Source organism: Arachis ipaensis, chromosome B08 (assembly GCF_000816755.2).
Source record: "Arachis ipaensis cultivar K30076 chromosome B08, Araip1.1, whole genome shotgun sequence".
In the NCBI taxonomy this organism is placed as follows: Eukaryota; Viridiplantae; Streptophyta; class Magnoliopsida; order Fabales; family Fabaceae; genus Arachis; species Arachis ipaensis.
The window spans coordinates 11,717,678-11,731,870 of record NC_029792.2 but is presented as its reverse complement, the minus strand read 5'-3'; positions in this window follow the sequence as shown (position 1 = coordinate 11,731,870).

The following is a 14,193-nucleotide window of genomic DNA, read 5'->3' as shown; positions in this document are numbered from 1 at the left end:
CCAAAACTAGTTTTTAAAAATCCAATTTTCAAACCAGATATTTTAACAAAAAATTCACTTCTAAAAACCGGTTTTTAGAAATTCAATTTTCAAACCATAATTCAGTTTCTTTCTGCACAAGGCACCATTTTTAAAAAATTCGTACCTCTCAGTCCATAGCTCTAACAATTCTGAAATTTTTATGCAACCAACTAGACTTCTTAGAGTTTCAAGAAAAATTAATTTCATTTCATTCAGAGGCCCATGTTCTCTTCATTTAAGCTTAATTCTGCAGAAACAACTTTGGTGTATTTTATTGATTCTCAACTATCCTTAAGCTTAATCTTTCATATCCTTGGTTCTCTTATCACTTTTCATCATTTAATCTCAGCCTCAAGTGTTTGATTAGCATTCAATCAAGCACAAATCCAGCAACACAAACTCAACGAATACAGCTTCATAATTTCACTTTATATATAATAATTGATTGAGCTTCTAACTACCCTAACCCTTATTCTTAGTAGCTGATTTCTCTTAGTATAATTCTCTTGGTCTTAAATCACAAAGAACCTGGAAATTAATCAACTAATTAACCAAAATTAATCAAACTTAATAAAATAAAAAAAATGTATATGTGTTTAATCAGTCTTCAGTCAGTCTCCGTGGTACATGTATATGTGTTTGGACATACATTGGGTTTGCACTTTTGATAAACCCATATTTCATGAGTTCTTTTGTGCTTAATTAGAGTGATTTATTCAACTCTTCACCTACTTATTCACATTAATTGCATAGTTTTACTTTCCCTTCCTTATTATGTCATATAATGAAAAACATGTTTTCTAAGCTTTAAAAATTAATTATTTTAATTACCTTTATTTCCATTCGATGCCGTGATTAGTGTGTTGAGTAGTTTCAGATTTTCTAAAGGCAGAATGACTTAAAAGGATGAAAAAAGGAAACATACTAGAATGGAAGGAGGAAGCAAAATGGAGCTTTAAAGAAACTGGTATCCACGCGATCGCATGGATGACGTGATCGCGTGCCAAGCACGAATCAGCAGCGACGCGGCCGCATGCCTGACGCAACCGCGCGCCTCAAGCAGAATACACATGACGCGGTCGCATGACTGACGCGACCGCGTGGCAAGGAAAAGCTCCGAATGACGCGACCGCGTGACCCACGCGGACGCGTGACAGAGGCCACGCACCAGAAATTACAGAATACGCCCCCAGCGAATTCTGAAGCCCTTTTTGGCCCAGATCCAAGTACAGCAGCATAGACCAGAGGTTATAAAGTGTGGGAATGCTTCCATTCATGTTAAAGGAAATAGAAGTTACAGCAGGAACGTGCATCAAGGTCAGACCAATCAAGGATGGATGGAACCAAGAGGATCTAATCAACCTTTTTGGCGGCAACACCCTCCGAGATATCCTGGACAAAGACCATTCTACCATGCATACCCAGCTGTAAGACATGGTGGACAACCTTGTAACTACCAACAAGCCCCACCCCGTGCATATGAACCATCCTTTCAACATAACTTCGAACCACCACACTCACAAGCTTCTCTTCACCATTCGCCATCATATGATCCTTCCTTACCCCAATACCAATCTAATCGTTCCCAATCATCACCACTTTCCTTTGTATCATGTCCAAGTCTGTCAAACCGCGAAGCAAAGGATCGCCTGAAAGAAAAAATGATTAAATTTCAAACAACCATTCAACAACTGGAGCAAGCACTAATGGGCCACTAGGCGCTCAAATATACAAGGATCAACCATAGCTCCATGTGGACAGCCCAATGAAGAGCGTAGCATGAAAGAAATGCTAGAGACTCCAATGGACAAGACAGAAAATGAATTCGTACTAGAACAAGTGGAAGAAGCTGTCATTATTCAAAAAGAAGAGTTGGTTGAAGATCTAGGTGATGCTGAACTTCCTTGGGAATACAGAATTGAGGAAAACTCCGTCCAAGACACTAAGCTCTCTGCGACTTTAAGAGTAAGAGGGAAATGGCTCGTATTCAGAGCTGGTGCACCAGGTTCAATAAGGTTCCACGCTTCACCTCGAAGTACACGGATTGGTATCGTGCTCAATTGCATGGATCACGGAGGACATTTGGTCGCCACGGTGAGATTCTACTCTTTAACCCGCCCGAATGGAAACTTACAAATCAAAACGGAGGCGGATCTAAAAACACAGCTTGGGATCATGGATTATGTTCTGACATTCGTCATCCCGGGAGGCTGGATATCTGTTTAAAGCTGCGCAGAAGCTTTACATGCCTAGTTTGGGACCCCGGAGGCTATTGGCATTCCAAGCACTGGTGGAGATTTTTGGACGAATTTAAACACAAGCCACCATAACAGGATACTCTTCCAATGTCCAACTTAAGGACTTTAACTAAAAGTGCTAGGTGGGAGACAACCCACCATGGTATGGTCGCTTCTTTTTCAATTTATTTCTTGTTAATTGCTTTTAATTTTTCCTTTTTAATTTTAATTTATTAAACCTGGAATCATGCATAAGCATCCATGATAGTCATTGCATTCTGCACTTTTCATGCATAAAAAAAAAGTGGTTGCACGACGCGACCGCATGCCCCATGCGATCGCGTCATATCGCGAAAAACACCACCCATGCGACTGCGTGACCCACGCGGCCGCGTGATATATATATCGGCGTAAGGATCCAATGAACAGAAAGTTGGGCTGGAATCGTGCGGCCCTTGTGCGTTTCGCACAAATTGGCCCACGCGATCGCATGCCCCATGCGATCGCGTCACTTACCCAATACCAATCCCACACGACCGCGTGAGCGACGCGATCGCGTCGCATGGATTGCACATCGTCCCAAAAGGAGACAGAGAGTTGTGCTAAAACGGCGCTTGAGTCGTGCGTTTAGCACGACTTCCAGCGATGCGATCGCGCGACCCATGCGATCGCGTCACCCTTCTTTCCCCCTCGCATGCGATCACGCACCCCACGCGATCGCGTCACTCCCATTCTCGTCCCAACCACGCGACCGCGTGCCCCACGCGGCCGCGTGGATTCGAAAATATAACCCCCAGCCCGCAAACCCTATCAGTCGCGCAGCCCTCACCCCCAACCCTCTTCCCCTTCTCTGCCTCCTCTCCCTCCAACCACCACCCACCACCTAAACCCTTTCTCCGACACCACCCCCCTCCGCCGCCACCACCGCGTCGCCGTGCACCACCACCGTGCCGGACGCCGCCGCAGCCACCTTCTTCCCTGTTCCACCCCTTCCGCTTACCAGGTTCCGCAACACGCAACCATTTTTTTATCTGTTCGTCACTTTTCTGTATTTTTTTATTCCGTTTATGTTCATAATTAGGATAGTTAGACTTGCATGTTGTAGTGGATTTTTAGGATGTTAGGTAGCTTAGGCTGTGGTTAGTGGATCTAGGTCTGTTTACTTGCACTGTTCTTACTTCTGTTTTACCCTATGTGCAAATCTGTTGCTGCTATAATCATGATTCATATGCTGCTTTCTTGTATGTTGCTGCTGTTTACATTGAGTTTTTATGTTTATTTTATATCTATGTACATGCGGCTTGATTTTTTTTAATTCATATGAACTGATTAAATTGCTGTTTATTTTCCGGGACAATCCAATTTTAGCCGGAATGCTACCCAAATTTTTTTAAATTATTTTCATTCATGTTTTGGTTTGGCATTTCTGAAATCTGTTTTACTTTGCTTTATCCAAACCTTTACATGCATGCTATGGCAGACTTTCTCATCCTTTTTGATTTCCTGGTTCATAAACTGTTTGTTCAATTATGAGTACTTCTATTCTTACCTGTGAATCCTTGTTACATGGAAATTTTCTATGCCACTTACCTTCCTAACTCACTGATTTTAAATTACTAATTTCTTTTTCAAATCCTACCCATACCAACCCTTTTGGTCTCTTTTCTGATTATTTTCACTTTCCTCTAACTTTCTAACCATGGCATATTGCTTATTTTTTTCCATTTAACATAAATTCAATCACATTTCAATTACTCATTTTCCTTATTCTATTTCTCCCCTACCGCTTTGAGTTTCCTTTGTTTAATTGCCTATTTGTTTTCCTATTTTTTTTATCCATTCCTGATTTTCTGTTTTTCAGGATGTCTGCCTCACACAGGAAAAGTAAAGGCAAGGCCACTGGCAAGCGCAAGAGAGGAGATTCCTCCCAGTCCATCATTTCTCTAATGCACGATACCTCATGGCAGGAGAAGAACTTCACACCGCAGGAGAAAGCTAACCAGCTGCTTCCTGCAAATGATCCTATAAAATTTGCAAACCGGTACTGTGAACTGAAGTACTCGGCTTTTGCAAACTCCAGAAATCTATACCTGGAACGTACCTTGAAGGTTCCAGAAGCCCTCCAGCAGTACACTACTGAGCAAATCAAGCAAAGAGGCTGGTACTTTCTGGAGAGACCACTGACAGAGGTCAATGCATCTTGGGTCCGGGAATTCTATTGCAACTACTACCTTACTACCCTAGATGCAGTGAACCTAAGGGGAAAGCAAATTCTGGTCACAGAGGAAGCCATAGAGACCATTCTCCAGCTCCCAACCAAGTCCGATCAGCTAGATGGTTTTGCACAGGCTGAGGAGGACATGGGCCAGATGCAGTTTGACTGGGATGCCGTAAAGGCACGGATAGCTCTCGACCCTGCTGTTCCTTGGGAGATGGGTCAGAACACTACTATGCCTAGAGGGATCAAGAGAGTGTACTTAAATGATGAGGCTCGGCTATGGCATCAGATCTTGAGTAATTTTGTGATGCCGAGTACTCACAAGACGGAGATCCCGGCTACCATGATCACCCTCCTTTGGTGTGTGCTGGAGGGTAAGGACATATACTTACCTCGTTTTATCCGGCATTATATGGCCAGGGCCCACGTACGAGGCACTCTCCCCTTTCCTTACCTGGTTACACGGCTAGGCCGTCAGGCTGATGTGCCTTGGGAGGATGCCGATGAGAGACCACCAGCAGCGGACTGCAGGAAGATCATCCCGCATAGCAGGAACTTCCTTGCTTTGGGCTACAGACCATCACCTGTCACTGCTACTGATGAGACAGCCCCTCCGTCTGCTGGACCCTCTTCATCCACAGCTGCCCCAGCTGCCCCTACTGCCACCACTGCACCTCCACCCGCCTCTGAGCCGGTCTATCGCCTCGTGCACCGTCTATTCCGCCAGCTTGATCAGATGGAGCACCGTAACAGGCGCCGGTATGAGAGATTAGAGTGCCGCAGCAGGCGACGCTATTCCCATCTGAAGCTGATGATCAGACAGGGCGCCGACATCCCCTCCGAGCCCAACACCCCTTCAGAGCCATCAGAGGATGAGCACGAGGAGGAGCCTCATTCCCAGGCAGAGACTCCTCAGCAGGCAACCACAGAGCAGACGCCCCGCATCAGGAGGTCATGCCCCAGATTGAGGCTGCAGATCCGGAGATCCCGCTCCAGTCCGTCCCACCTCCACAGCAGCCAGACCCTCAGCCCACCACCACCACGGAGACCCCAGCTACCATCCCTACCATTGATGACACTCCTTCACACCAGGCTTGATTGAGCATCGAGGACGATGCTTCATTTTAAGTGTGGGGAGGTCGCCATCTCTGGCGTTTATTTTGGTGAACCACTATATACTTTTTCTTTTATTTTGGATATTTTTCTGTATTTTTCTCTTTTTCTTTTATTGTTATTTTCTGAGTACTTATACATTGCTACTTGTGTATTTTACTCTATGTGCTGCATTTTGCATCTTTAGTTCATACTTTATCCATTTAGTTTATTTTAGTTATTTAGTTTAGTTTGCAATTCTGATTTATTAGTGGATTAATTAGTATAATTTACCCTTTTTTAGCATAAGATAGTATAGTTTAAATAGAAAAATATAAAAAGGAAGTAAACTAGAAACTTTAACAGAATCAAAACAACCCACACCTTGTATATATAGCATTACATGTTAGTTGACAACATTTCATCAAGGAGGAACATTAAAACTTTAAAAGCTACCCTAAATAATTTTTTCAAGAGAATAATGGGAATTTTTAACTAAACCTGCATACAATATATGAATGATATATGATGCTTGAGTTAGAGAACACACAGCCTGTGAGTCTTGAGCTTAAATTGTATGGTTGCATTCAAACCATAATTTCATTTCTGTGTGTCACATTTTTTTTTATTCTGATGTTCTTTAATTTGCTTTAATCTATATGTCCAATTATAGAATATAGAATAGATACATACCAAGAGAATGATTGAGGCCATCATTTGATTTTAGCTCACTCACCCTAAATTAGCCTACCTTTTACATTACCCTTGTTAGCCCCCTTGAGCCTTTCAAAACCCCTTTATTCTATTTAGCCAAATTACTAGCCTTAAGCAGAAAAAAACAAAATAAAATCCCAAGTGAATCATTGGTTAGCTTAAGATAGAAAATTATGGTATCCACGCGATCGCATGGATGACGCGATCGCGTGCCAAGCACGAATCAGCAGCGACGCGGCCGCATGCCTGACGCGACCGCGCGCCTCAAGCAGAATACACATGACGCGGTCGTATGACTGACGCGACCGCGTGGCAAGGAAAAGCTCCGAATGACGCGACCGCGTGACCCACGCGGATGCGTGACAGAGGCCGCGCACCAGAAATTACAGAATACGCCCCCAGCGAATTCTGAAGCCCTTTTTGGCCCAGATCCAAGTACAGACAGCATAGACCAGAGGTTATAAAGTGTGGGAATGCTTCCATTCAAAAGGGAGCTCGCATATTTTCACCTTTCAATGATTTAGATTTAGTTGAGAGGGAGATCTTCTCTCTCTCTCTCTTTTAGGATTTAGGATTTCTTCTTGTTTTAAAAGTAACTCTGGATCCAGGTTTAATGTTCTTTTAGTATTACTTCTATTTATTTATTCCAACATTTGAATTGATTATTATTATAAATTGATCTAAGAATTATTCCATGTTACAGATTTCTAATTGAATTAATGATAATTTGAGGTATTTTCAGTTTATGATTGTTCTCTTGATTTAAGTTGCCATTGCTTCCCATCTAAGGACACTTTTATTATTTCAGCAATTTACTTTTTCCCCTTTTGGTTTTAGTTAAGAATTCAGTAACTCAACAGTTATTAAACTCAACATAATTGATAATCGTTATCTTGCTAATTAAGTTGAACTTAAACAATCCCAACCTTTTCTTAGGAAATAATTAGGATTCAAAGGTCAATTAAATTAGTCCCTTGACTTTCCTTTGCTCCGGTAAAGGTTGACCAAGTGGAATTAAGATACAACTTTCATTATTGTTGAGAAGGGTAACTAAGTTGAACTTCTAATTTCCCTTATCTTGCCAAAAGTTGTTTTACAGTTATTATTTATTTTTACTTGCCATTTAATTCACTCGTCATTTAAATTACTTGCTTCTCACCTTCTAAACTCCGATTACAACCTTTATAGCCAATAATAAGAACACACTTCCTCGCAGTTCCTTGAGAAGACGACCCGAGGTTTGAATACTCGGTTAACAATTTTTAAAGGGGTTTGTTACTTGTGACAACCAACACGTTTGTAAGAAAGGTTGATTGCTTGGTTTAGTAACTATACTCACGACGAGAGTTTTTATAACCTCTAAACCATCAATCTTTTGCTCTTTCAACTTTCTTCTATGGCAATTCATCTAGTGTGGGGATCAAAAGATTTGTTTCCAACTCTTAAATGTATGTTTTGATCAAAGTTGTAAGAACTAAGAAGTAATCTTCCTAGGATGGGTTAATTAATTAGTGGTTTATGAGAATAAGAATTAAAGTTAGATAATATACTTTAGACATATATTGAACTATTTATTTATAGTGTTTGGATGATATGATAGATTTCTGTGTACTTTCTTCACATTTTTAGTAGTTTAATTTGATTATTAAAAAAAAGTTTATAACTGTATATATACATGAAAAAATCAAATATACGACAAGTAGTAATATTGACATAAGAGCAAAAGTAGTTGTTGGTATATGGCAAAAAACTAGAAAATAGATACAATAATTTGATATCCCAAGTGAATCAAATGCACCAAATGGTCAACGATGCATTCAATTTCACGATACAACATGGGAGTGAAGACATCACAACAATCGAACATGCAGAAGATGATGAAGACGTGTTACCGAGCTTATATGAAGTTCCAAGTCGCGCGGCGCGGGATTTTAATGATCTACTGTCAGATGGAGAGCAGGAGTTATATCCCGGATGCTTAAAGTACTCCAAATTATCGTTTTTAGTGAAGCTTTATCATATCAAGTGTATGTGCTGTGTGAGTGACAAGGCAATGACAATGATTCTTGACTTACTGCGGGACGCATTCGAACAAGCAAAACTTCCAAAGACAGTGTATGAAGCCAGGAAGACAATAAGAAAGCTGGGTATTGAATACGCCAAGATAGATGCTTGTCCAAATGACTATATGTTGTACCGAAGTGATGATGAGAACCTGACTAGGTGTAAGAAATGTGGGTGTTCAAGATGGAAGCAGAAGACTAAAAAGGGCTCTATTATTTGGCTCAACGTACCAGTAAAGAGAAAAAGAAAACCTATAGCAGCCAAGACTCTTCGTTACCTTCCCCTCATACCACGACTGCAGCGGTTATTCATGTGCAGCAAGACATCGAGTGATATGTTATGGCATAAACAGGCCTCTAATAACGATGGTTTCTTTAGGCATCCAAAGGACGCTGAAGCATGGAAAAAGTTTGATGCAAAGTATACTAATTTTTCCGCAGATCCGCGTAATGTTCGCCTAGCCTTGGCGAGTGATGGATTTAATCCCTTTGGGAATATGAGCACAAAGTACTCCATCTGGCCTGTGATTCTTATTCCGTATAATCTACCACCCTGACTTTGCATGAAGCAGACATCTTTGATTCTATCCATGCTTATTCCTGGGCCGAAAATGCCAGGTAATGACATAGATGTTTATTTGCAGCCTTTGATAGATGAGTTGAAGCAATTATGGGATGGGGTTGAAACCTATGATGCCAAGGAGGGAAACACTTTCAAGATGTGTGTGGCACTGATGTGGATTATCAGCGACTTTCCAGGATTGGGGAACCTATCTAGCTGGAATACGCACAGTGGGTTAGCCTGTCCTACGTGTAACTTGGCTGCTAAGCCACATCGGCTGAAAGACAGTCAAAAATAGTGTTTCATGGGCCATAGACGCTTTTTTAATCAGGGACACAAATACAGACTAGACCGGAATAGATTTGACGGGCAGGTTGAAGGTAGAGATCCGCCAAAGAAGTTATCCAGAACAGATGTATTGAGGCAACAGTCTAATGTGCACGTTTCATTTGGGAAGAATTCAACTGTAACATCCAAAAAAAGACGCAATGGTCAGGATGCGGATGAAGATGACTCACATTGGAAGAAGAAGAGTGTTTTCTTTGACCTCCCATACTGGAAGGACCAGATGTTGCGTCATAACCTCGATGTGATGCATATAGAAAAAAATGTGTGTGACAATGTGGTCTTCACTATCTTAAACGATAGCGGCAAATCAAAAGACAATCTTAAAGCTCGCAGAGATTTATAATGCATGGGTATAAGGCCTGAATTATGGCCGGGGGAAGGTGGTAAATATCCTTCTACAATATTTGCGATGTCGAATTCACAGAGGGATGTATTCCTGAAGACTTTGCAGAATGTGGTCTTTCCAGATGGTTACTCTAGCAATGTTGCTCGTTGTGTTGATTTACGACAGCGCAAATTATTTGGGTTGAAAAGTCATGACTGTCATATTTTGATGGAACAATTACTCCCAATTTTGGTGAAGAATGCACTTCCGAGTCCGGTGTCCAATGTGATTGTAAATTTGTCATCATTTTTTCGAGAACTTTGTGGGAAAGCCATAAACCCTATGCAGCTTGCTAAACTTCAGAATCATGTTGTGCAAAGAATGTGTCAGATGGAAATGATTTTTCCTTCATCCTTCTTCACCGTCATGGTTCACCTCATCGTGCATCTCGTTGATGAGGTTACTCTTGGTGGACCTGTACATTATAGGTGGATGTATCCAATAGAAAGGTTAGCTTGCTGATAAACCCCTTTAGTACATTCACATCAATTAATTGTATATATACTGAGCGTTTTATTGTATTTATATAAAAGGTATTTAGGATGTCTGAAGCAATATGTTCGTAATCCGGCACAACCGGAAGGCTCAATTGCAGAAGGCTATTTATCTGAGGAAATCCTGACTTTCTGTTTTAGGTATTTGGATAATATTGAGACTAAAATTAACCGACCAGGGCGAGTTGATGATGAGCCCGTCGACATTCTTCATAATTCAGGGAAAAGTATGTTCTCAGCTATGGAAAAGCATTAGGGGTTGTTTCGCATTTCGAACTCACTCCAATGAAAAAACATCAAGCTCATCGTCATGCGCTAGTCAACTGTGATGCCGTAGTTCCGTTCCTTAAGTAAGTATACGCATATATTTCTAAAACACCAGACTCTTTTCTCCCAGGGACTAGTTGGACTAATTTTCTTCTCTCCAATAAAGTACATTTAGGGAAAAGACAAAGCGAAGCTTGTGTCATCAGACAAGGTCGCAAGCTAAAATAGATAGTGTCGTCCATGCAGAATTTTCTCAGTGGTTCAATCATCAGGTTGACAGAATACTAACCTGACCAATGTTTTTTTAGTCTGGAATTAGTATTATATGAAAACTGATTTTAAAATAAAGCATGAATGTTATGTGGTTCCAGGTTCTTATGGAAAGTACGCTTCAATCGAAAGACCTGCAGTTGCTTGCGTGCGGTCCCATGATTCAGGCCAGACATTTTGGGGCGTACAATGTTAACGGGTACAAGTTTAGAACTTTAACAAAGGAAAATGGGATGAAAACACAAAATAGTGGAGTATATGTATCATCTAATACAAGAAGTTATGCAAGCATGCGTGACAATAGAGTGGCTGTTGGTGGTGTTCCGTATTACAGAAAAATTATAGATATAATTGAATTGAATTACAGCTGTTCCTTCACAGTGGTATTGTTTAAATGTGTTTGGGCTGATACCACTACCAGTAGAGGCATCAAACAATACCATTTGGGGCTTACTAGCGTTAATTTCTCTCGTCCAATACACACTGGTAATCGTGAAGAAGATGAACCGTACATATTGGAAGCTCAGCTTGTATACTATGTGGAGGATGAAGTAGATAAGGAATGGAGTGTTATAGTTCATGTGAAACCAAGGGATTTGTATGACATGGGAGAAGAGAATGAAGAAGCTGAAGTTGGTTTTTCTCCACAGTCAGGGTTGAACATGTCAGCGGAAGGTGACATTGGAGATTTACTGTTGACAAGGGAGGAAGATATGGAAGACCTCATAGAAAATCCCTCAGATAATTTCGATGATGTCGCGTAATGCTTTGTATGAAGCATTTTAATGTAATTTAAAAATGATCTTTCTGTCATAAACTAAGTTAAATAAACTCAGCGTTGTACGTTGTTTTCTTTGGTTACTTTATACTTGTGTAGTTTTTTTTTAGTTAAATATTTGTGTTATTGTGAATTCTCATGAGTTAAAGCAGACTTTTTGGTTCTTTCAACGATTTTAATACGGAAAAGTTAGTTTACGTTAAATCTTTATTCCTTCTACAGTTGTTGTTTTTCTTAGGGTTGCATTTTTTATAATCTTACTATGTATTACGCAATATAATTTCACTAGTGATACGTTTTGAAAACAATAGTGAACATAACATGACGGTGGAACAGGATCGATGAAAAATGAAGACTTTTCGTCATCCTCTGCAAGCACAACAATTGCTACAGAGTTTCTGTTTAAGAAAATTTCCCAAACTACAAACAAGGGTGATGGTAATTGTCGAAAAGTTGTGTTTAGTTTTAAAATTGTCTTAGCATCTTGTAGTTTGGTTGTTTTTCTAAGTCAGTATTTAATGACTCCAGAGTTCTCAATTCCTTCTATGTATACTCATTCTGTTATGTGCATGTTGATATTTTCAGTCGTACTTGAATATTCTGGAGAAATAGTTCCTGACAGTCTAGACGGAGAAGAGTCTGATTCAGAAGACATTTTAGATGATGTATCCTCTGTCGCAATCGATAGATCCATGCAGTTTGATCTGAATAAGGTTCCGGATGAAGAGGATGAAACTTTAGAAGACCAACAAGATAAACAAGATGATATACATGTTAAGAAAAAGTGCTTTGATCTGAATAAGATGCCATGGTATGGAGATGAAATATCAGATTCTCTGAAACGTGAAGCCCATAGATTCATAACAAAGTATTTTTCGCCAGGTCAATACGATGTTGGAGGGAAATTTTGATCTTTTATTATAACAGTTACGCTGATTTCCTTAGTTTAACTATTTGGGTCGCAGTTGTACATGTTTATTCTTGGTTTAGGTTTAGTAAGGCAAAACTTCAAAGAGGAGTAACTTTGATTTATGCTCTCTAGAAATTTATTTTAACTTCATAAATATCAGAATTTGATTTTATTTTCTTCTTTTACATCCATGAATGAATGCAATTTTTAAATGCCAATAATGTAATCAAGAAAATCTTAGTGGTAAATTTGTTCACATGAGTTAACATATAAAGGTTACAAGTAACTTGTGAATTTTTTATCGTAAAATGAATGTAGAAAAAGTGTTACGAGTTTAAGTAACAATGATTTAAACATATGTAGCTTCAGATAGTAGTCTTCACTTAACTAGATTATACCCAGATGGTTATTTCTAAAGAGAACAATGCAATATGTGGTAACAAGTATTTTGCGGCGGTTACGGCAGTTTAAACGTAATCGCCGCAAAATGCCTAACAAGAAGTCATCGGCGGACATATCGCGGCGGTTTTCGAAAAGACGCCACGAAATGCAAACCGGACCGGCAATATAGCGCGGTTTGAAGAAAAGCGCCGCTAAATGTAAACCTGACAGCAATATAGCGACGGTTTTAACAAAACCGCCACTAAATGTCGGCCTGATTGCAACCCCAACCTCTAATCACCGCTATATGTGCCGCCGCTTGTCTTTTCACGGCGATTTCACAAAACCGCCGCAGAATAACCATCGCTATCTTAAGAAATTGTTGTAGTGGCAGGGCAACACAAATCCCCTGAACATCACTCCACCTAAGGAGAAGCTCACCCTCAAAAATCCCTTTTCTAAAGAGATCACTAAGTTCCAGATGCCAAAAAAATTTGTGTTACCCACGGCACTGGAACCTTATAAGGGGTTTGGTGACCCCCGAGCTCACGTGAAGAAATTCCAATCCATGATGTTCTTTAACGGCGCGCTAATAACGAACCAATGCTTTACCGAGCTTTTCCCACTTATCTTGATGGCGCTGCATTACTGTGGTTTTCTAAACTGTCTGCAGGTTCAATTTCCTCCTTTGAGGAACTGGTGAGATCCTTTATTGACTACTTTGCTGCATCGAGAATATATGTCCATGGATCAGATTACCTGGGCACGATCAAGTAAGGCCAACACAAGAGCTTAAAGGACTACATGACCATGTTTGCCGAGGCTACTATGGAGATCCAAGACTTAGATCCGGCTGTCCACTTACACGCCCTCAAAGCTGGCCTCCGACTAGGCAAGTTCTGGAAAACCATTGCGATAACAAAACCAAAAACATTGGAGGAGTTCCGAGAAAAGGCTGCAGGTCAAATGGAGATTGAAGAACTCCGCGAGGCCCAAAAGCCGGACAGACAATCACAACGGAAGGACGAAGAAAAAACTTTCAGATCACCAGGCAACAAGGATAAAAAGAGGCCCTTCAAGCTCACACCAAAATACAACACATACACCAGATTCAATACCAAGAGAGAAAACATCATCAAAGAGATTCTGAATGCCAAAATTGTAAAGCCACCAGCTCGAGCAGGGAACTACCAAGACCAACGATTCGTAGATAGAAGCAAGCATTGCGCCTTCCACCAGAAGTTCAGCCATACCACGGATGAATGCATCGTTGCAAAAGACCTGCTCGAAAGACTGGCACGACAAGGGCTCTTAGACAAATATGTCGAAGGTCGAAAAGCCAGGGGGCAAACTCGGACAGGAACGAACACAAACAAGCAGTGATAGATAAGAACAAAAAAGAACACGCAACTCCTGATCCGCCAAGAGGAATCATCAGCCACATATCAGGAGG